Below are 23,523 nucleotides of genomic sequence, written 5' to 3' on the forward strand. Positions count from 1 at the left end.
ATCAGCTGGACCTAAAAAAACAAAAAAATCCTTGAGGTCTTGCATCAATTGCACCAATGAGCCTCAGGTGGACAATCATTTTTTTGTGGGGTTCTGTGGGAGCAAAGAACATAAAGTTGATGCAGAAAATGAATTTGTCACTGGGATAGTCCTCTGCATTAAGACCTGCTACGCATAGGCCAAGAAGCATTCTCCAGAAGGATTGAGGGCTCATTCAACCAGGACCAAGGCTGCACCACATCTTTGATACACGGAATGCCTGTTCTTAATATCAGTCAGGTTGGGACATGAGCATCAGTGCTCATGTTCATGAAGCACTGCTGCATAGATAGCCAGGTCCGGTGGAAGGGTATTTCGCCTGTTCAGTCCTGCAGGACGTTTTGGTCTGTGCCCACTCCACAGACCCTCAACCTTGGGAGGTACTGCTTTGGTTTTTATTCTAAAGGTGAGGAATCTGCAGATAAGAGTAGCCATCAGAAGAATGCATTACTAACCTTAGGTAATGCTCTTTCTTCTGGATACTCTATGTAGCTACATATTTCTCACGGCTGTATGACCTTCTTGTTCTGTGAAATGGTCTCTCTCTCCATCTAAAAATGTCCCAGATTAGAGGTGTGCACACTGGTACCACTGATTGATTGCAGCACTCAAGGTTGGTGCCTATATGTGGCTCAGCTCTGTCACTTCTTGGGTAGAACAGAGTCACTGCTGAGCAACACGGTGCCACCTGCCAGCGAGCTGCAATGAAAGCTTTCCGGATAATGTCTGGTGTGGATATTCTAATGGTCATCTGCTGTTAGAGCACAGCTTTCCAAAGTGTGTGGCGCGACACGTTACTGTGTCGCCCCCCCTGCGTAGGTGTGTCGCGCGATGCGATGACGTCAGGGGCAGTCGATATAGGGCAATACGACTTCAGCCTCGCTCAGTGTTTACGTCGTGCAAGGCGGAGTAGCAGCGGAGCCTCGTGGTCAGGAGCTCCATTCAGCTATACCGAGGCTCAGTGGGGCCATTGTCAGAGTCTCAGCGGCTGTATCAGTAAAGGGTGTCCCAAAGGTAACAAGCATTTGCAATGCAATAGGTCTCGCATTAGGGAAGTTTGAGCTATTGGTATTGTAATGACAAATTTTGTATTTATGTGTTGGTTTTGAAAATAGAAATTAATAGCTTTGTCATTTACAATTCCAATAGTTTTAACTTTTGCAAATGTGACACCTATAGCATTTGCAATGCAATATGTGTTGTATTTAAGTGACTTAGATGTATTGATATTACAAACAACAATGGCTTTTAATTTTTTTTAAATAATAATACTTAAATACAAGTTATTGTAATTTATAATGGCAATAGCTTAAACTTCTGTAAATAACTTTTGTGAAGATTATGTTCAGTGTATTTTATTGTGACGAAAATTCAACAACAGAAGTGAAATATTAACATCTTTTTGTGACATTTGTAATAAAGCTTGAAACATTGAGAGAACATATTTGAGCCAGTTGTTGTTGAATGGTTGTACAGATTGATGCTGTGGTGGCGCTGAGTGATGCTGTGGTGGGTGGCGACGAGTGATGCTGTGGCGTTCAGTGATGCTGTGGTAGCACACAGTGATGTTGTTGTGTCCCTGAGTGATGCTGTGGTGGTGCTGAGTGATGTTGTGGTGGCGACGAGTGATGCTGTGGTGTTCAGTGATGCTGTGGTAGCGCATAGTGATGTTGTTGTGCCCCTGAGTGATGCTGTGGTGGTGCTGAGTGATGCTGTGGTGATGCGATAGAGTGAGTGCGATAGATAGATAGATAGATAGATAGATAGATAGATAGATAGATAGATAGATAGATAGATAGATAGATAGAGTGAGGGCGATAGAGTGAGGAGGGCGATAGAGTGAGTGAGGGCGATAGAGTGAGTGAAGGCGGTAGAGTGAGTGAGGGTGGTAGAGTGAGGGAGGTAGAGTGGTAGAGTGATGGCGGTAGAGTGAGGGCGGTAGAGCGAGGGCGGTAGAGTGAGGGCGGTAGAGTGACGGCGGTAGAGTGGTAGAGTGAGGGCGGTAGAGTGGTAGAGTGAGGGCGGTAGAGTGGTAGAGTGAGGGCGTGAGTGCAGTAGAGTGGTAGAGTGAGGGCGGTAGAGTGAGGGCGGAAGAGTGGTAGAGTGAGTGCGGTAGAGTGAGGGCGGAAGAGTGGTAGAGTGAGTGCGGTAGACTGAGGGCGTGAGTGCGGTAGAGTGGTAGAGTGAGGGCGGTAGAGTGGTAGAGTGAGGGCAGTAGAATGAGGCAGATAGAGTGGTATAGTGAGGGCGGTAGAGTGAGGGCGGTAGAGTGGTAGAGTGAGGGCGGTAGAGTGGTAGAGTGAGGGCCGTAGAGTTAGGGCGGTAGAGTGGTAAAGTGAGGGCCGTAGAGTGAGAGTGGTGGAGTGAGGGCGGTAGAGTGAGGGCGTGAGGGTGGTAGAAAGAGGAAGGTAGAGTGAGGGCGGTAGAGTGGTAGAGTGAGGGCGGTAGAGTGAGGGCAGTAGAGTGGTAGAGTGAGGGCGGTAGAGTGAGGGCGGTAGATGGGTAGAGTGAGGGAGGTAGAGTGAGGGCAGTAGAGTGGTAGAGTGAGGGCAGTAGAGTGGTAGAGTGAGGGCGGTAGAGTGGTAGAGTGAGGGCGGTAGAGTGAGGGCAGTAGAAGGGTAGAGTGAGTGAGGGCGGGAGAGTGATAGAGTGAGGGCGGTAGAGTGGTAGAGTGAGGGCAGTGGAGTGAGGGCGTGAGTGAGGTAGAGTGAGAGAGTGAGGGCGGTAGTGGTAGAGTGAGGGCGGTAGAGTGAGGGCGGTAGAGTGGTAGAGTGAGGGCGGTAGAGTGGTAGCGGTAGAGTGGTAGAGTGAGGGCGGTGGCGTGAGGGCGGTAGAGTGAGGGTGGTAGAGTGAGGGTGGTAGAGTGAGGGCGATAGGGTGGTAGAGTGAGGCCGGTAGAGTGAGGGCTGTTGAGTGAGGGTGGTAGAGTGAAGGCGGTAGAGTGGTAGAGTGAAGGCGGTAGAGTGAGTGCAGTAGAGTGAGGGCCGTAGAAGGGTAGAGTGAGGGCGGTAGAGTGAGGGTGGTAGAGTGAGGGCGGTAGAGTGGTAGTGAGGGCGGTAGAGTGAGGGCGGTAGAGTGGTAGAGTGAGGGTGGTAGAGTGAGGGCAGTAGAGTGGTAGAGTGAGGGTGGTAGACTGAGGGCGGTAGAGTAGTAGAGTGAGGGCGGTAAAGTGAGGGCAGTAGAGTGAGGGCGGTAGAGTGAGGGTGGTAGAGTGAGGGCAGTAGAGTGGTAGAGTGAGGGCGGTAGAGTGGTAGAATGAGGGTGGTAGGGCGGTAGAGTGAGGGCAGTAGAGTGGTAGAGTGAGGGCGGTAGAGTGAGGGCGGTAGGGCGGTAGAGTGAGGGCAGTAGAGTGAGGGCGGTAGAGTGAGGGTGGTAGAGTGAGGGCGGTAGAGTGGTAGAGTGAGGGTGGTAGAGTGAGGGCAGTAGAGTGGTAGAGTGAGGGCGGTAGGGCGGTAGAGTGAGGGCATTAGAGTGGTAGAGTGAGGGTGGTAGAGTGGTAGAGTGAGGGCGGTAGAGTGGTAGAGTGAGGGCGGTAGAGTGGTAGAGTGAGGGTGGTAGAGTGAGGGCAGTAGAGTGGTAGAGTGAGGGCGGTAGAGTGGTAGAGTGAGGGCGGTAGAGTGAGGGCGGCAGAGTGGTAGAGTGAGGGCAGCAGAGTGGTAGAGTGAGGGCGGTAGAGTGGCATAGTGAGGGTGGTAGAGTGGTAGAGTGAGAGTGGTAGAGTGAGGGCGGTAGAGTGAGGGCAGTAGAGTGGTAGAGTGAGGTCGGTAGAGTGGTAGAGTGAGGGCGGTAGAGTGGTAGAGCGAGGGCAGTAGAGTGAGGGCGGTAGAGTGGTAGAGTGAGGGTGGTAGAGTGAGGGTGGTAGAGTGGTAGAGTGGGGGCGGTAGAGTGGTAGCGTGAGGGCGGTAGAGTGAGGGCGGTAGAGTGGTAGAGTGAGGGTGGTAGAGTGAGGGTGGTAGAGTGGTAGAGTGGGGGCGGTAGAGTGGTAGCGTGAGGGCGGTAGAGTGAGGGCAGTAGAGTGGTAGAGTGAGGGCGTTAGAGTGGTAGAGTGAGGGCGGTAGAGTGAGGGCGTGAGTGAGGTAGAGTGGGAGAGTGAGGGCGGTAGTGGTAGAGTGAGGGCGGTAGAGTGGTAGAGTGAGAACGGTAGAGTGGTAGCGGTAGAGTGGTAGAGTGAGGGCGGTGGCGTGAGGGCGGTAGAGTGAGGGTGGTAGAGTGAGGGCGGTAGAGTGAGGGCGGGCGGTAGGGCGGTAGAGTGAGGGCAGTAGAGTGAGGGCAGTAGAGTGAGGGCGGTTGAGTGAGGATGGTAGAGTGAGGGCGGTAGAGTAGTAGAGTGAGGGCGGTAGAGTGAGGCAGATAGAGTGGTATAGTGAGGGCGGTAGAGTGGTAGAGTGAGGGCGGTAGACTGAGGGCGGTAGAGTGGTAGAGTGAGGGCGATAGAGTGGTAGAGTGAGGGCGATAGAGTGAGGGCGGTAGAGTGGTAGAGTGAGGGCCGTAGAGTTAGGGCGGTAGAGTGGTAGAGTGAGGGCCGTAGAGTGAGAGTGGTGGAGTGAGGGCGGTAGAGTGAGGGCGTGAGGGTGGTAGAAAGAGGAAGGTAGAGTGAGGGCGGTAGAGTGGTAGAGTGAGGGCGGTAGAGTGAGGGCAGTAGAGTGGTAGAGTGAGGGCGGTAGAGTGAGGGCGGTAGATGGGTAGAGTGAGGGCAGTAGAGTGAGGGCAGTAGAGTGGTAGAGTGAGGGCGGTAGAGTGGTAGAGTGAGGGCGGTAGAGTGAGGGCGGTAGAAGGGTAGAGTGAGGTAGTAGAGTGAGTGAGGGCGGTAGAGTGAGGGCGGGAGAGTGATAGAGTGAGGGCGGTAGAGTGGTAGAGTGAGGGCGGTGGAGTGAGGGCGTGAGTGAGGTAGAGTGAGAGAGTGAGGGCGGTAGTGGTAGAGTGAGGGCGGTAGAGTGGTAGAGTGAGGGCGGTAGAGTGGTAGCGGTAGAGTGGTAGAGTGAGGGCGGTGGCGTGAGGGCGGTGGCGTGAGGGCGGTGGCGTGAGGGCGGTAGAGTGAGAGTGGTAGAGTGAGGGCGGTAAAGTGAGGGTGGTAGAGTGAGGGCGATAGGGTGGTAGAGTGAGGCCGGTAGAGTGAGGGCGGTAGAGTGAGGGCGGTAGAGTGATGGCGGTAGAGTGAGGGCGGTAGAGTGGTAGAGTGAAGGTGGTAGAGTGAGGGCCGTAGAAGGGTAGAGTGAGGGCGGTAGAGTGAGGGTGGTAGAGTGAGGGCGGTAGAGCGGTAGTGAGGGCGGTAGAGTGAGGGCGGTAGAGTGGTAGAGTGAGGGTGGTAGAGTGAGGGCAGTAGAGTGGTAGAGTGAGGGTGGTAGACTGAGGGCGGTAGAGTAGTAGAGTGAGGGCGGTAAAGTGAGGGCAGTAGAGTGAGGGCGGTAGAGTGAGGGTGGTAGAGTGAGGGCGGTAGAGTGGTAGAGTGAGGGAGGTAGAGCGGTAGAGTGAGGGCGGTAGAGTGAGGGCATTAGAGTGGTACAGTGAGGGCGGTAGAGTGGTAGAGTGAGGGCGGTAGAGTGGTAGAGTGAGGGCGGTAGAGTGGTAGAGTGAGGGTGGTAAAGTGAGGGCGGTAGAGTGGTAGCGGTAGAGTGGTAGCGTGAGGGCGGTAGAGTGAGGGCGGTAGAGTGGTAGAGTGAGGGCAGTAGAGTGGTAGAGTGAGGGCGTTAGAGTGGTAGAGTGAGGGCGGTAGAGTGAGGGTGTGAGTGAGGTAGAGTGGGAGAGTGAGGGCGGTAGTGGTAGAGTGAGGGCGGTAGAGTGAGGGCGGTAGAGTGAGGGCGGGCGGTAGAGCGGTAGAATGAGGGCGGTAGAGTGAGGGCAGTAGAGTGAGGGCGGTAGAGTGAGGGCGGTAGAGTGAGGGCGGTAGAGTGAGGGTGGTAGAGTGAGGGCGGTAGAGTAGTAGAGTGAGGGCGGTAGAGTGGTAGAGTGTGGGCGGTAGAGTGGTAGAGTGAGGGCGGTAGAGTGGTAGAGTGAGGGTGGTACAGTGAGGGCGGTACAGTGAGGGCGGTAGAGTGAGGTCGGTAGAGTAGTAGAGTGAGGGCGGTAGAGTGGTAGAGTGAAGGCGGTAGAGTGGTAGATTGAGGGCGGTAGAGTGAGGGCGGTAGAGTGGTAGAGTGAGGGCAGTAGGGCGGTAGAGTGAGGGCAGTAGGGCGGTAGAGTGAGGGCTGTAGAGTGGTAGAGTGAGGGCGGTAGAGTTGTAGAGTGAGGGCGGTAGAGTGAGGGCGGTAGAGTGATAGAGTGAGGCTGGTAGAGCGGTAGTGAGGGCGGTAGAGTGAGGGTGGTAGAGTGAGGGCGGTAGAGTGGTAGAGTGAGTGCAGTAGAGTGAGTGCGGTAGAGTGAGGGTGGTAGAGTGAGGGCGGTAGAGTGGTAGAGTCAGGGCGGTAGAGTGAGGGCGGTAGAGTGGTAGAGTGAGGTGGGTAGAGTGGTAGAGTGAGGGCGGTAGAGTGGTAGAGTGAGGGTGGTAGAGTGAGGGCGGTAGAGTGAGGGCGGTAGGGCGGTAGAGTGAGGGCAGTAGAGTGGTAGTGTGAGTGCGGTAGAGTGGTAGAGTGAGGGCAGTAGAGTGAGTGTGGTTGAGTGGTAGAGTGAGGGCGGTAGAGCAGTAGTGAGGGCGGTAGAGTGATAGAGTGAGGGCGGTAGAGTGGTAGAGTGAGGGCGGTAGTTTGAGTGTGGTTGAGTGGTAGAGTGAGGGCGGTAGAGCAGTAGTGAGGGCGGTAGAGTGATAGAGTGAGGGCGGTAGAGCGGTAGAGTGAGGCGGTAGAGTGAGGGCCGTAGAGTGAGGGCGGTAGTGTGAGGACGGTAGAGCAGTAGAGTGAGGGCAGTAGAGCGGTAGAGTGAAGGCGGTAGATTCAACGATGCTGCTTATCCAGCTACATAGAGAAGACGTGTTCTTCTCAAGTGTCAGTGAGGCCAACTCACTCAACTGACGCAGTGCCTGCTTGCCACGGTACCTGCATTTCAATGCACACCATCTGCTTAGATTGAAACGAACTCCTGCACCTCCATGGTTCAATCATATTTGATGTATGGAAATCACACCCGTGCATTTTCAATATACACGTATTCAACCATGGGGCAAAAATTTAATTTCATAGAAATCGTTAATAGAGAAGCATGTTGTGAAATTGCAACTCAAGAAAAATAATTGGCCCTCCTCATCTTCTGAATAACCGCGCCTGCTGGAACCTGAGACATGGGTCCATGGAAGGGTTTGGTTGAAATGCAAAGCAAATCCTCCATATAAATTCCACATACAGGGCACTCTGATCAGTAAGAAGGTAAACAACTAAACGAACTAAGTGCAGGTCATCAGAAAACTACTTCTGGAACAGATATTGCTACCGCCAGGCTCTTAACAGATACATAGAATATGTTTTCGGTAACATAGTATTTTATTTATTTTGAAATTTACAAGGGTGATCCACCGTTGGTGCTTGTTAAAAAAAAGAGCAGTGCAGAGCGGGTGGGGGAGAAAGACGCTGGCGACAGAGCAACATGCAAAGTAGGTTGGGAGAGAGGTGCACATGAGCGACGGCTGAAAAGCAAACAACACTCTTATGAATATAAAAATAAATTAATGTACGAGGCACAGAAAAGCGGTATTGAAATGTGCACAGAAATGTGGGGACAATGGGCTATGTGAAGACTTTCATTAGGGGAGTAGCATTGCCTTGGCGGGGGAGCGCATTCCTTTGAAGTCTGATGGGGGGGGTGCGGAGGAGTGGCTCCCTTTGAAGTCTGATGCCGAGGCTCAGACAAATGGTGTATGGAGTGCGATGTGACTAGCCTGGCTCACTTGAACTGTGCCTAATCCGCAGTTTGGAGAGACTTTTCGGAAGCCTTACTATAATCTCGTCGAACAATGTACGCATTGGTTCAGAGAGACCTAAAAAGCATCTCTTTTGCGGGGGAAGTGGGGGAAGGTTGTCATTGCAATACGCCGGGTTAAAGAAACAAAACAAAAAAAACATGAGTGAAGGTAAGGGCTCTTAGGAATCCAGTCCGGGGATGTGTTCACAGAGCATTTAACAAAGCGCGCACACAGTGTCTCACCGGCAAAAAGAAGGAGAAAATTGCGGTGAAAAAATGTGCTTATTTATGAAAGTTTGTGGGCAGTCCTAAAAAGCAGCATCGCTAATATTTCGGGATTTATTGACTCTCGTGTGGGATTGCTCATAACGCAGCTAACTAAGCACGAGCATTGCAGTTTTTTGCAAACAGTGCCAACACATAACTGCACACTGGAAGATTCCAGAGACCGCTTTCCTCCAATTACGCCAGATCTGCTATTTAAGCTCCATGGGGTGTGTGATGCCTAAACCCCGGCTTTCAAATGTAGAAAGGTTACGGGGACCAAACTAATGCAGCCACCGAACGACCTTCAGGGGTCACAACAAACTTTTGTACCCATCCACTAGCACTTAGAAATTAACTGTTGCAAAACCGAAGGTGTCCACTTTCGTCAAAGTACAGAAACACAAGATGCAACAGCTCATTAGGCCACTGGGTGGCAAGAATAGGCTTGAGTGTTGTGTGGAAAAGCAAACCCAGCTGAAGCCAGGATACTAGATCAAAAGTGTGGCCAAGAAGAGCAGAGTTTTACGAGACAGAATTCCTCCAAGAACATGCAACATTCTGGGATTCTAGACCACAGAGATTTAGTTTAGTGCCGAAACTGGTGACCTGGTGATCTGGAACTTTTGGTTTTAATTCCAGCTCTGGCACTTGACTTTAAAATGTGTGATTCTGGGCAAATGAGTTGACCTTACAGTGCATAAAATTGTAAATATGTGTGGAATGTAACGTGATTGTAAATATATAAAATGTAATATCACAAATGTGCAAATCTCCTGTTCATGCTCTGTTACCAACCATGTGGGTTTTCTTCAGATCCATACAAAACATACATACATTATCTGGGGGGCTGTGTGTATGGGTGTATGTGTGTGGGGGCGGGTTGTGGGGTGGTGTGTGTATGGGTGTGTGTGTGGGGGGGTGTGGGGGGGGTTGTGTGTGGGGGTGTGGGGTTGTGTGTGTGTGTGGGTGTGTGGGGTTGTGTGTGTGGGGGGTTGTGTGTGTGGGTTGTGTGTGGGATTGTGGGTGGTTCGAGCTAGCTTGCTGCGCTCGCTTGCGTTACTGTGTCCCTGAAATGAAACAAATTTCACAAAAAGATGTGTCAGCAACATGAAAAGTTCCATACAAAACATACGTACATTATCTGTGTGTGTGTGTGTATGGGTGTGTGTGTGTGGGTGTGTGTGTGTGTGTGGGGGGGGGGTGTGGGGTGGTGTGTGTATGGGTGTGTGGGGTGGGTGTGGGGGGGTGTGGGGCTGTGTGTGTGTGGGGTTGTGTATGTGGAGTTGTGTGGGGGGGGTGTGGAGTTGTGGGTGTGTGTGTGTGTTTGGGGGTGTGTGTGTGGGGTTGTGTGTGTTGGTTGTGTGCGGGGTTGTGGGTGGTTCGGGCTAGCTCTCTGCGCTCGCTCGCGTTACCGTGTCCCTGAACAAAAATTCAAAAAAAGGCTTGTCAGCAACATGAAAAGTATGGAAAGCTGTGCATTAGAGTATCCACCAGAAAGGGAGTTACCAAAGGTAATTAACATGTTTAATATGTATCTTTCGGCCTCCATTCATGGAGGGGGCATTCCTTCTTGCCAACTTTATGATCTGTGTGGCCTGTTGGTGGCAAAGTGCACTGGCTATTATAGGACATGACATGTGTATCCAGGTTCCTCATATGCACTCTATCCATTCGCTGAATTATCGGGCGGGGAAGGGGGGGGGAGTGAGAAATTAATTTAGCACAACTCCTTGCAGAAGCCTGGTAGGAGCAACAGCATGTTGTCCCCGTCTGCCTTTTTCAGGGCTCCAGAAATGTGTCTATTGTCCCGTGGACTGCAGTCTTCAGTCGCAGCCACCTGTGCCTCTTTTGTCTCTTCTGTAATCTCGCCAAATCGTAGTGCATACATTTAAGTTCATTCTTACTTTCCATATTAGAATACTCCACTTTGCTGATGGAAGACTATGAGGAATTTTATTAAGAGATGGTTAGGGTGGGTAATTCTGTAGTATTATTGGTGGAAGTAATGCATGTGTTCGGGGCCTAGAAGAGTGTAAACACAGTGTACACAGGCAGTCGCATTTCGCTCATTAACCCAGGCGCCAGGGTAGTAGGCTATCTGGTGTGACCATAGGTCATATGAATCTGCAGGACAGTATCACAGTGTCCAAAATATCACAAGCCAATAATAAACACTACACAGACTGACCGCATAATACACTTTTAAAGTCCTAATTAGAACACCCCACATGTGAAGGTGATATTAACACACCATCTTACCTAGTACCTGTTTTATACTAACTAAATGACTGCACTGTGATCTTTGTATCTAAGGCATGCATTGTTGTGCTGTTTGCTTTTCTGTCATAGAACTGCCCAAAAATCAAGCAAATACATTTGTCAGGACATGATACATCCATACCACATGGCTCAGATAAGTCTCTTAGCTCGCTGTAATGATGCTACCAACGGCACACAGTACCAAGAAGGTATGCACCTGTTACAACGCATTTTTTACAACGCGATACTGTTACAACGCATCTATTACAACGCAGATACTGTTACAACTCATGTTTTTACAACGCATTTTTTTACAACGCAGGTACCTTTACAACGCATACCATTACAACGTAAGTATTGGTAAGTATATAATTATATTTTAAATGTTATATGTTTGGGGTAAAGGGGTATTTTTAGGGTTTAGGGTCAGTTTTGGGTTTTAGGGTAAAGGGGTATTTTTAGGGTTCAGGGTCAGTTTTTAGTTTTTGGGTAAAGGGGTATTTTTAGGGTTCAGGGTCAGTTTTCAGTTTTTGGGTAAAGGGGTATTTTTAGGGTTCAGGGTCAGTTTTTAGTTTTTGGGTAAAGGGGTATTTTTAGGGTTCAGGGTCAGTTTTCAGTTTTTGGGTAAAGGGGTATTTTTAGGGTTCAGGGTCAGTTTTCAGTTTTTGGGTAAAGGGGTATTTTTAGGGTTCAGGGTCAGTTTTTAGTTTTTGGGTAAAGGGGTATTTTTAGGGTTCAGGGTCAGTTTTTAGTTTTTGGGTAAAGGGGTATTTTTAGGGTTCAGGGTCAGTTTTTAGTTTTTGGGTAAAGGGGTATTTTTAGGGTTTAGGGTCAGTTTTTAGTTTTTGGGGTACAGGGGTACAGGGTAAAAATAAATTAAAATTAATTTTAAATTAAATTAATTATTTGAAATTAAATTAAATTAAATTACATTAAATTATTTTTGGGGTTGAGGGTCAGTTTTGAGTTTTTGGGGTACAGGGGTACAGGGTAATAATAAAGTAAAATTAATTTTAATTTATTAAAATATTAAATTAAATTAATTAATTGGAATTACATTAAATTAAATTACTTTAATTTATGTTTGGGGTTGAGGGTCAGTTTTGAGTTTTTGGGGTACAGGGGTACAGGGTAAAAATAAAGTAAAATTAATTTTAAATTAAATTATTTAATTGAAATTAAATTACATTAAATTACATTAAATTATATTTTAGAAAATTAATTTACGATTATAATATTAATATTAATATATACTTACCAATACTTACGTTGTAATGGTATGCGTTGTAAAGGTACCTGCGTTGTAAAAAAATGTGTTGTAAATACATGAGTTGTAACAGTATCCGCGTTGTAAAAGATGCGTTGTAACGGTATGCGTTGTTACAGTCCGCGTTGTAACATCATATATCCTACCAAGAATTCCACATAAATCTAACTTGGTGCAGTTATGCTATATAGCAGATTATAATCCCTTTCTCAACAGCATTTAGCACTTAATGAATAATGATGACATCCTTAAAACACACATACACCCAGTGGAGAGAGGCAGTTTTGTCCCTATTTTCAAAAAGGGGGACAAATATGACCCAGGTTGCTATAAAACCATTTCTTTATTGGATACCACCTCTAAGATTCTGGGGTGGGTTCTTCTCACATGCATAGAGAAGTAGGCCAAAGCTAACAATATTCTTTCTCCTCTCTAATTTGGTTTCCGTCCAGTGGTGGGCACGGTTGAACAATGTTTAAATTTGTCACATTTAGCTAGAAAGTATATCAAAGCCAGGGGAGGTGCCTTATATTTAGCATTAATGCACCTTTCCTGTGCTTTTTGATACTGTAAACCGGGTCAAGCTATGAACGAAGATGGAATCTATGGGGGTAGAGCAGGTGTTAGTTGATGGCCTAGAGAGGATGCACTCAAATGCAACCATAAAGATTTGCTTTGGCCAAAACAGAGAATGCAGTAACCTCTTTACATCGTGCAGAGGTGTTAGGCAAGGATGCATTTTGGCCAGTGCTTAATTTTTAAAATATGAAGTGCAGGTGCTCACAGTTTTATAGAGGCCACACCCACTTCCCCAGCTCCACCCACTTCCTTTATTGGCTTCACCCACATCCACCAGCGTCAACAAATCAGAGCCACCTCCTCACTTCTTGAGATCTGCAAGAAGCTGAAGGCCTGGCTATTCACAAAAGCACCTCAGGCACCTCACACCTGCCAAGCCACTGGACATCCTCCTGGGTGATTAGTGCGCTATACAAATCAATATAACATAACATAACATGTAGGAAGCCTATCAAAACAACTTAAAAGTGAACTCAAATTAGAGAATGTGTGTACATCTCAAAATGCAACTTTAGAAATGGTCATTTGAGGACTTGAGGCAGCTTTGCAAACAAAAGAAAATGTGCTTGTACTGTGCTGTTTAAAAGAAAGGAAAGGATGAAGGAAGGAATACATTAAATAAGGCAGCAACAAATGCAGGTAGGAAGAGGAGCACTGGACTAAGGAAATAAGCAATGGATGAAAGAAGGAGGAAATAAGAAAAGAATGTTAAAGGAAGAAATGAAGATATAGAGGGAGAAACACACCAAGTATGTTTGTAAAGCACATATTCACTAGAGGGGGCCTTGGCACCAAATTAAAAATGTTGTTATCCAGCTCAATTGCACTAATTTTATCTAAAGATGAAAGATTTAGGGGTCACACCAAGATTTCAATTGATGACCCTGAGATAGAACACAGAATCCTGGAGTGGATATAAACATATGTGCAAGAAGGAACAAATTAAAAGGGAAAGTGAGGTTGAAGAGGTCCGAAGGCAAACATAGATATGGTAGACTAAGAATGTGAAGAGAAATGTGGAAAGCAGAGATTAGGATTGCAAGATTGGAGTGGAACGTGATGAGAAGGAAAAGTGAAAAGAGAAGAAAGGCAACGGAAAAAGAGTGGACAGGGGGGAGCGTGTAAGAGTAGAGTGGAAAGGAAAGATGGCAAGGTGAATAAGCATTTAATGAGGGGAGGTAGCGATTAAGAAAAAATGCGGATGTAGCGCGAAATCCCAATGCCACCTATGTAGCGCAGAAAGTAAAGGAAAATTGGAGAGAAGGGAAGGAGTGTGGTGAGAAGGGGCGGAAGAAAAGCATATACTGAGGGAGAGCAAGAAAAGAGTGCACCTCTGCTTTATTTTAAATATACAGTAATTCATTATGTAAAGTTTAGGGTTTACAGGAGTGTATCATTCTTGGCCTGTTCATCAATGCATAGCTGTGTTGCTCAAGACACACAATAGCAATTCTTTAACTGTGTTAAGTTTTATGCCATCAAAGACGTTTTGTGCCATCACAATAGGTATTCCTGATAAAACATAATAAAGTATCAGTTATACCATTGGGATTTCGCTTTGATGGAGAACCACGCTCCCATGCTTCTAACAAATTGTTCTATTACATGATCAGGCTATAAGTCGCAAAATCCCACTGCCACCTGTTTTCAAACGAAGTCAGACATTCAACTCCATTCAGAGACTTCCACACACACATTTTAACTAATAAAGCACACAATTCAACTGAGTCTGCCGCCTGTGCTAGATTAGGATTGTAATTTATGTTCAGCGAGTAACAAAAGGACGTCTGTGACAAAAAACAGAAACTCACTGAGCTATCCACATAAATAATGTTGTGTCATCTGCATGGTACATGTTCTACATTACCCCTCTGCACTGCAGTCAAAACTACAACTAGACAAAACTCTTATCTCTTTTCAACAGGGACATAAGGCTGTAAGTATGCAGCAGGGGTTTACCGGACATGGCTCTTTGGAGGTGAAGAGACAATGTGAAGCGATTGTTCTCAGCAGACTTGTGGGGGTGGGGGGTACAGAGCGCCCAACACAGCCTAGCCCCTCTGGTGGCATGTTTTGAATCAATGCTATTTTTCTCCAGGTCAAAGCTGATAAATTCCCCATGTATCCTCTCTCTGGTTGGGGGGAATTGGGAAAGCCTCCTGGTTCGAGTGGACAAGATTGAGAAGAGCTTTATGGTCTCATGTGCAAACTCTTAAAGTATGGATGCTCAGGGCCCAGTGCAAGCTTTAATCAAAGTGGTGGTGGGGAGGGATGACTGTGAGAGTGAGGGCTGGAGCCAAGGTGCACTGTAACAGGAATGAACGAGTGCTGTGGTAGGGAGGGGCATTGTGATACGGAGGTCAAGGGGACTGTAAGCAGAGAGGCACTGAGATACAGGTTCGAAAGGCACTGTGGAGAGAGGAGCACTGTGATAGCGGGAGAAGGCCACTGTGGAGAGAGGGGCACTGTACGAGGTAGCTGTAGGGGACAGTCACTGTGGCAGGGATGGGAGGTATTCATCAAGGCACTTGTGGCTGCAACGGTGCCCATTGTAGAAGGGAGAGGATGGGTGTGATAGGGACGAGGTGGTGCTGGGACAGGTAGGAGTGAGTATGAGTAAACAAACACTTTCCCCACAAGCCTGTGTGCTCTGTGTCGTTAAAGCTCCGGAAGCCGCATTCGCCCTGCCAGCGTCAGTAAATCCTTTGCCTGCGCACGCCTCATTACACTGACACTCTCTACAGAATGCTTTATTAAACACTCAGTAAAATGCAGTGTACTGTTCGCAAACTTCCCGTCTATAATGATTTATTTAAAATAAAGCTCTCTCCTTATCAGACAAATCTCAGTGAAACCAGATTTCACTCTAATTCCTATTGTAATGCTATCAATAGTGAATAAGCTAGGTACTAATACACTGACTGGCAGGAAGAACATTTTTCACTTTCGGACCACCCTCAGCTCATTCCCGTATTTTGTTATGCTGCAAGGCCTTGTCTGTGCTACTGAGGCAGGCAATTTGCTGCAGGTGCTGCTGTGCAGGAATTTATTGATGGTGTCCCACGGACAAGGAACATTATTCTGTCTCTGTTACCTGTAGGATAACAGTTGTGTGTAAAATAACTCCCACACAACTCACCTAACCTCGCAGCTTCAGCTACACTGGAAAGCGCAGACCCTGGGCAGACGCCGTTGAAATGTGCTTCCAGTTTATTGTGCGTACAGTTTATACTGCGCATGACAACACACCTGCCTGTCCCCCACCCTTGAGACCAGGCACTCGCGTGCACCAAAGCTAGCACACTGGCAGCATGAACCAAATCTGAATGTGCAGGTGCACACACCTCTCTCCAGGGCTGGGGCATGTTAATGGCCTGTGCAGTGCTGGCTGTGCTTAGGAGAAAAATTCAATAGACTCAGCCCTGAGAAATAGGTGCCGGTGCTCAGCACCTGAAAGCTCCGGCACAAATTTAGCTCTGATTTTGGCCCCTTTCCTCTTCCTGCTATACATCAGTGGTCCGAATCTACACTTGGTTAAGGCTGGGAAAGAATTGCCTGTAAGTGGGTGCACTGCCTGTCCCCTGCCTCCTATATGCAGATGACATTGTGCTCATACCACTAACAGCAAATGGGTTGCAGCAGCTTTTGATATCTTTTACGTATTTTACGGGCAATAGGTCCTAAAGGTAAACTTTGCTAAATCTTTTATGAAGGCAATGGGAAGAAGAAAGACAAAATACAGGGTACACATTTTGGGAGGGGTCACTATCCAGAGAGTTAAATTGGATGCATTTACTCAGAGCTAGGGGGCACCAATTTCAGGGAGCCATTGAGGCAATTTTGTAAATTCTCCTCCAAACTGGGTGCAAAATCAAATGGTGCTTCTGTACAAAATTATTGTATTCCGGTGGACTCTATATATAGTTCGGGAGTGTGTGATCATGTAGAGGCAGAATATCTTCAGACCTTGGAAAATAGATTTGTAAATTGTATGCTCTCAAGCAAGCCGCTTAACCTCACTCATTGGTCAACACGAGCTGGGTTTAAACTACTTTGAAGATATGGTCCATCTTGCCCCTTTACTCTTTTGGGTTAAGGTCTGGTCCTCCTCGGAAACGTACTTCTCGAGGCTAATCCTGGAGGACTGCCTGGCATTGGATGAGGTGGCTAGGATTCCCTGGCTGCTTTATGTGAAACAGTCTTTGGTGACCGTTGGTCTTAAAGAAGTCTATGCTAAACTCACAAAGATAACTTCTCATAATGAGGAATTGGTTAAATATCTATGCTATGATTTCACTTTTGAGAAGAGGCTCTTGGAAATTGATAATATAACTACATTTAAGGCGTATTGACTTGGGTCCATCTAATGCCTTGGAACCATATCTTCAGTTTTTTCACAACCCTCATTATATATTTTACTTGACTTTCCTTTGCGCCTTTACACAACACTGGGCACATAGTTTAAAGTTTTACAGAACTGTCAGAGTGACAGTTGCACACCACAAAGGATGATACATGTTATGTTCTTCTGTTCTCTGTATTTAGTCCCTCGAAAGAGGTTATCTGAAAGAGACACGTTAGTGATAGATTCCTTACCTTAGAATATCCCCAGGCCTCAGACTGGATCCGGATATTTTTGCGTAGCAGTACCCTTGCGTGTCGGTAGGCGTCGTCTGCGGCTCCGCGTCCGGCGTCGTGGGCGCCGTGATGACGTCGTCGGAGTACTTAGACGCCGCCTCCGCGTGCTGACGTCAGTTCTTCTTTTTTCCGCGCCAGCAAGCACAGATCTGGAAAAAGCAGTAACCCTTAGTAAATTTTTGACTAACTTTTTGGATCATTTTTGGTCATCTTTTCGAAGTCGATCGACTCCGGACTGTGCCTAGGGATGCCTGGTTTTAAGCACTGCGAGGATTGCGACCTCACGATGTCGGTTACGGATCCTCACCGTCGGTGTCTCCTATGCCTCGGCGTCGACCACGACGACAAGACCTGCCCCGACTGCCGGGCCCTGTCTTCGAAAGCCAGGCGGCTTGAACTCCGGCAGTCGGCCCGCGCCGCGAAAGGTCCCGGTCCCACGGGAGGTCGAGGGACAGGTCGCGGGGTCGGAGCCATCACAGCTCTGAGAGTCGGCATCACTCCTCCGGGTCGAAGTCGTCGACAGGTAAGAAACACAAGAAGTCGAAGAGACGTCATCGCTCTTCTGACTCCCCCCGACGCTTGCACGACACGGCCGGGGGTTTGGGTGGCACCGCCCACGTGGCTCCGTCGGAGTCGAGGGCGCCGCGTCCTGCTCCACACCCTCCGGTCCCTGGGCAAGACGCGACACCGGAGGAGATCGAGCGCTTCCTCGTGGCCATGAGGTCCCTCTTTCCTCCGACGGGCTCCGCGGCGCCTTCGGGCCCAGCGGACCCGTCTGGGGCCCCTAGCGGGTCGGCGGCTTCGGCCCCGACGCCGTCGGGTGCTTCGGCCTCGACGCCGCCGGCGCCGCAGGGCCGGCGCCGCAGGGTCCCGACGCCGCCGGCGCCTTCGGGCCCTGCGCAGCAGGGCCCCACTGGATCCGCTTCGGGATCCGGGTCGTCGCCGGTGGACCTAACGACCCCCCCGGCGTCGGTCCGTCAGTTGTCACCTCCGGCGGCGCCGTCCCCGATGCCTCCCTTGCTCCGGTTCCGGCGTCGGAACGGCGCTGCTTTCCACGCCGCTTGGGGAGTTTACCTTCTATGAACCGGCCTCATCGTTTGACGACCCTGACTATCAGGGAATGGGTGAAGAGGAGTATTTGGAGAGGTCTGAGGACCCTCTGACCCGAGAGTGTCAGTCTCAAGAGGACTGGACAGGGATGCCAGTGGTCTGGACACATCTCCAGACACTGGTTTTGTCTCACCTCCTACCGTGGCTTCGGAGGAGGGGGCAACCTACAGTGTGGTGTTGATGAGGGCAGCCAAGGCCTTTGGCCTTGAGCTCCCCGTCGCGGCCGTGAGGACTAACCTCCTCACTGAGGTCCTTAAACCGCAGTCATGCTCGGCCGAGCCTCTGCTGCCGTTTAATGAGGCCTTGTCCGACGATCTTTTGGGCACTTGGTCCAGGCCCGCTACGGGTTCGCCCATAGATAGGAACGTGGCCAGACGCCACCGCCCGACCCCGGGCGACCCATGTTTCCTGTCCACCCACCCCACCCCTGAGAGCCTGGTCATCCAGGCATCCAATTCCCAGACCGCATTCCCGTCGGCTCCGCCGGACAGGGAATCCAAGAGGTATGAGCAGTACGGGAAAAAGATCTTCTCATCCCTTGGGACTGCGGTCTTCCAACACTGCATGCCTCTTGGGCCGCTACACCCACTCTCTGTGGGATACGGTTGCAGAAGTTCTGCCAGAGTGTCCGTTAGAGGTACAGGACAAACTCGGCCAAGCCCTTGTGGAGGGCCAGGATGTAGCCAAATATTAAATACGGTGTGGGCTGGATACCACCGACTCACTAGGTAGAGCGATGGCAACGACGGTGGCGATTAGACGCCACGCCTGGTTGAGGTCCGCCAACTTTTCGGCCGATGTCCAAAACACACTGCCGTTTGATGGCCGTCGCCTTTTTGGCGACAAAGCAGACCATGCGCTTGAGCGCTTTAAGGACTCCAGGGCTACGGCCAAGTCCTTAGGCCTCTCGCCCCGCGCCAGCAAACGGGTGCCTTTCGCTCCTTTCGTGGCCAAGGAAGGGGCGCCCCCACACGTGCCGCCAGCCACGCACCACAGACTAACATCCAGCGCGGTGGCGGCCGTGGAAATCGCCGTGGAGGCGGTCGGGGATAACGGCAAGGCCAGTCCACACCCTCCTCCGCAGCATCCACCTCAAAACCCTCCTAGTCCGTGCTTTTCGGCCCATGTGACACCAGTGGGGGGCAGGGTTCGCCATCACCACTCTCACTGGCGCAGATCGTCCGAAGGGGCTACTCCCTCCCCTTCGAGACGACCCCTCAAGCCATGCCACCGCAACACCACTGCGTATCGGGGGATCATTTGCGGCTTCTGCAGGAGGAAGTTTTGACCCTCTTGGCCAAGGGGGCCATCGAGCGCGTTCCTGGGCCAGAAGTAGGATGTGGTTGCTACTCCCACTACTTTCTGGTACCGAAGAAAGGCAAAGGGGGCCTATGCCCTATCTTGGATCTGCAGAACGTCAACGGCTTCCTCCGGAAGGAGAAGTTCAAAATGCTGACTCTGGCTCAGGTCTTAGCTGCCCTAGACCTAGGAGACTGGATGGTAGCGTTGGACCTGCAGGACGCTTATTTCCACATCCCCGTCCTGCTGGCGCTACCTGCGGTTCATGGTAGGACACGAGCACTTTCAGTTTACCGTGCTCCCCTTCGGCCTTACCAGCGCCCCACGGGTGTTCACCAAGGTAATGGCGGTGGTCGCAGCTCATCTGCGTAGGTTAGGGGTTTCAGTCTTCCCATACCTCGACGACTTGTTGTTGAAGGCGGGCTCGCCCCAGACAGTCGTCAGCCACCTCCAGACAACGGCAGACCTCTTGCACCAGCTGGGGTTCTCCATCAATGTGCCGAAGTCACACCTGTGCCCCTCTCAGAAGCTCCTTTTCATCGGAGCGGTTCTCGACTCGGCGCAGTTTCGGGTTTACCCACCGGAACAGCGGGTTCGGGATATACAGGCTCTGATTCCAATCTTTCAGCCTTTATCCCGAGTTTCGGTCAGGTTGACGCTGCGGCTTCTGGGGCTGATGGCTTCCTGCATCCTTCTGGTGCATCACGCCCGTTGGCGGATGCGGGCTCTGCAGTGGGACCTGAAGTTTCAGTGGGCCCAGAATCAGGGCAACCTGTCCGACCATGTCCTGATCTCGGAGGGCACTGCGAGACAGCTGCAGTGGTGGCTCACGGACCGCGATTGGGTCAGCGGCAGATCCCTCTCCCTTCCCCAACCGGAGCACGTAGTTGTGACAGACGCGTCCCTCCAGGGCTGGGGAGGCCACATGGGAGAGGCGGAGATCAGAGGCCTCTGGTCTCCGGCGGAGTCCCGGCTCCATATCAACCTTTTGGAGCTACGGGCGACTCGTCTAGCACTGAAGGCATTCCTCCCCTCTGTCCGGGGGAGTGTAGTGCAGGTGTTCACGGACAACACCACCGCCATGTGGTACTGCAACAAACACGGCGGGTGGGGTCGTGGACCCTCTGCCAGGAGGCTCTGTGCCTCTGGCAATGGCTGGAACATCAGGGCGTGACCCTGGTGGTTCAACACCTGGCAGGTTCTCTGAACGCCAGGGCGGACGAACTCCGCCGCCGGTGCATGATGGATCACGAATGGCGTCAGGTCTCTTTCTGCAGTGGGGAGAGCCTTGGTTAGATCTATTCGCCACCGAAGAGAACGCGCAATGTCATCAGTTCTGCGCGTTGGAATTTCCAAGGCGGCACTCGCTCGGAGACGCTTTTCGTCGCGAGTGGAGTTGCGGTCTGTTGTACACCTTTACTCCTATACCACTTCTGCCCAGAGTGCTGAAGAAGATCAAGCGCGTTCGGGCACAAGTCATCCTTGTGGCTCCTGGCTTGAAAAGGTACTGGTATCCCGAGCTACTCAGTATGTCAGTCGATCCCCCGGTTCGTCTGCCTCTTCAGGAGGACCTTCTGTCGCAGCAGCAGGGGACGGTCCTCCACCCGAACCTGTCCAGTCTCCACCTCCATGCTTGGAGTTTGAGCGGCGACAGTTGAGGCCATTTGACTTGCCTCCTGAAGTCTGTAACATCATTCTGGCAGCCAGGCGTCCCTCCACAAAGTCGGTATACGCCTGCAGGTGGAACAGATTTGTGGCATGGAGCACAGCAAAGGCTGTGGATCCTCTCTCTGCCCCTCTTTCTGAGGTTCTTCTCTTCCTTCTTTCTCTTGCCCAGCAGGGCTCTGCTCTGGGCACTATCAAGGGCTACCTTTCTGCTCTTTCAGCCTTTTTGAGGCTGCCTGATCAACCTTATTTGTTCAAGTCCCCTATTGTTAATCGATTCTTGAAAGGCATCACACATACGTTCCCTCCTGTTCCCTTTGTGATGCCTCAGTGGGACTTGAACTTGGTTCTTACTTTTCTGATGTGCGCTCCCTTCGAGCCACTTCACAACTGTCCTCTCCGCCTTCTTACATTGAAGACTGCCTTCCTGGTAGCCATCACCTCTGCCAGGAGAGTGAGTGAGCTCTAGGCTCTATCCTGTAAACCTCCTTTCTTTTCGGTCCATCCGGACAAGGTTGTGTTGCGGACAAGTCCCTCTTTCCAGCCCAAGGTAGTCACAGCCTTCCTCATCGGGCAATCCATCACCTTGTCCACCTTCTTTCCGTCTCCGCATCCCTCAAAAGAGGAAGAGAGGCTCCACCATCTGGACCCAAAACGTGCGCTCTCTTTCTATCTGGATCGCACACGCCAGTTCCGGGTGGATGACCAACTCTTTGTTGGTTACATGGGCGCTAAGAAGGGAAAAGCGGTACACAAGCGGACCATCTCGCTGTGGATCATATTGTGTATCCAGGCATGTTACTCCTTGGCTAAGAAGGAACCCCCTGTTGGGCTGAGGGCTCATTCCACCTGAGCCACGGCTACTACTACTGCCTTGGGCCAAGGAGTGCCCTTTCAGGACATTTGCCAGGCAGCTACGTGGGACTCGCTGCACACGTTTGCAAGACATTATTGCCTGGACAGCCAAGTCCGGAGGGATGGCTTCTTTGGCCGTTCCGTCCTCCAGGACTTTCTGGTGTGATTATTGGTTCGCAGACCCACCACCGGGGTTGGTATTGCTGGGGTATCTATTCTAAGGTAAGGAATCTATCACTAACGTGTCTCTTTCAGATGCACAAGTTACTACTTGTGTAACAATATATCTGTAGGAGACATTAGTTAGTGATAGATTCCTTACCGACCCACCAATCCTCCCCGTTCTGTGAACCGATATCTAGGGTTAAGGTCATCCCCCTTTCAGGGCCCTAGTTTCAAGGCACCAGTGTTGGTTTTTGGCATAGCTCTGCGTTTCTGGCCCGGAAAAGCTGTGTCTAAGAACTGACGTCAGCACGCGGAGGCGGCGTCTAAGTACTCCGACGACATCATCACGGCGCCCACGACGACGGACGTGGAGCCGCAGACGCCTACCGACGCGCAAGGGTACTGCTACGCAAACATTTCCGGATCCAGTCTGACGCCTGGGGATATTCTAAGGTAAGGAATCTATCACTAACTAATGTCTCTTACAGATATATCGTTACACAAGTAGTAACTTGTGCTTTAATACCGGTTTTAAACTGGCAAATATTAGACAACATAGGAATGCTTTAATATTCCTGCAACAACTAGGCTCAATAGAGATATGTTCTGAAATTCTAGATTTTATGAAAAACGCATTGTATATTAGACTAAGAGACGCACATTAAATTGTGATGTATAGATTGATCTGTTTTAAAATATCCTGATGCTCTAAGTTGTATGTAATCTAGTAAGGAGCTTTGAAATGTCTGCTGAGTTTGCACATTTTGTACAATTTACACTAATTCTCTTAATTATCATTGTATTTATTAATTTTTTAAGGAATCTTTATGATGTCTTTTTATGGTCATATCTTGACCGAAATAAAAGAATATTGGCATACATCCAGTACACCACATTCTTGACGGGATTGGACACAGTAACTGATACAAATCATTAGGAGATTCCTTGAACAAAACAATAATCCCTAAACAAACAAATAGCAGGGTTTTGAAAATTACCAGTGTCTATAACCTTACTGACTGTTTAGATTTGTTGCAGCCCTTTTGAAGACCTCAATGAATATGGTATTGCTATCCGCTAGAGACATCTTGGGGGAAATGAAGTCTGGAGGTGACAGTGTAACCCTGACCCTGCTGCGCTGGTTCTTTGATCCGTTTGAGGTGTTTCTCTGTTGATGCTATCTCGTAAAAGGAAGAGTTGGGCTCATTCTTATGGAATTGGGATGCCTCGGAGATAAGTCTTCCATTGATCTGCATGTCAACGGGGGGGGGGGGTGGTTCCCTCTCGTTTGATGGACCTCCAGTTGTCTGCTCGTCGTTCTAGAGCATCACTTGCCTCAAAGTTGACTGGCTCTCTCATCTGGTGACCCAACATTGATTGGGCTCTGTAGTGAAGATTCCTGCGTCCTTTTTGTTGGTTAATTTGTGTACACGTAATCATAAGGTCGGAACACCAAGGGGCCACTTGAAATAGAGCAACACCTCGACACTGTGAGAATAGTCGACATCTTGACCCACGGAAATACGTGCTCCAACGCTGAAGCTAGACTAGAA

At 49.8% G+C, this 23,523-nt stretch overlaps 1 protein-coding gene across 2 annotated transcripts in view; it reads left to right on the plus strand.

Annotated features, from left to right (window-relative positions):
* Positions 1-23,523, plus strand: part of GALNT7 (polypeptide N-acetylgalactosaminyltransferase 7) — a 579,585-nt gene that overhangs the window by 518,459 nt on the left and 37,603 nt on the right. The gene's annotated exons all lie outside the window — the stretch shown is intronic.

The sequence above is a fragment of the Lissotriton vulgaris genome, chromosome 3_1 (genome assembly GCF_964263255.1).
Source record: "Lissotriton vulgaris chromosome 3_1, aLisVul1.2, whole genome shotgun sequence".
Lineage (NCBI taxonomy): Eukaryota > Metazoa > Chordata > Amphibia > Caudata > Salamandridae > Lissotriton > Lissotriton vulgaris.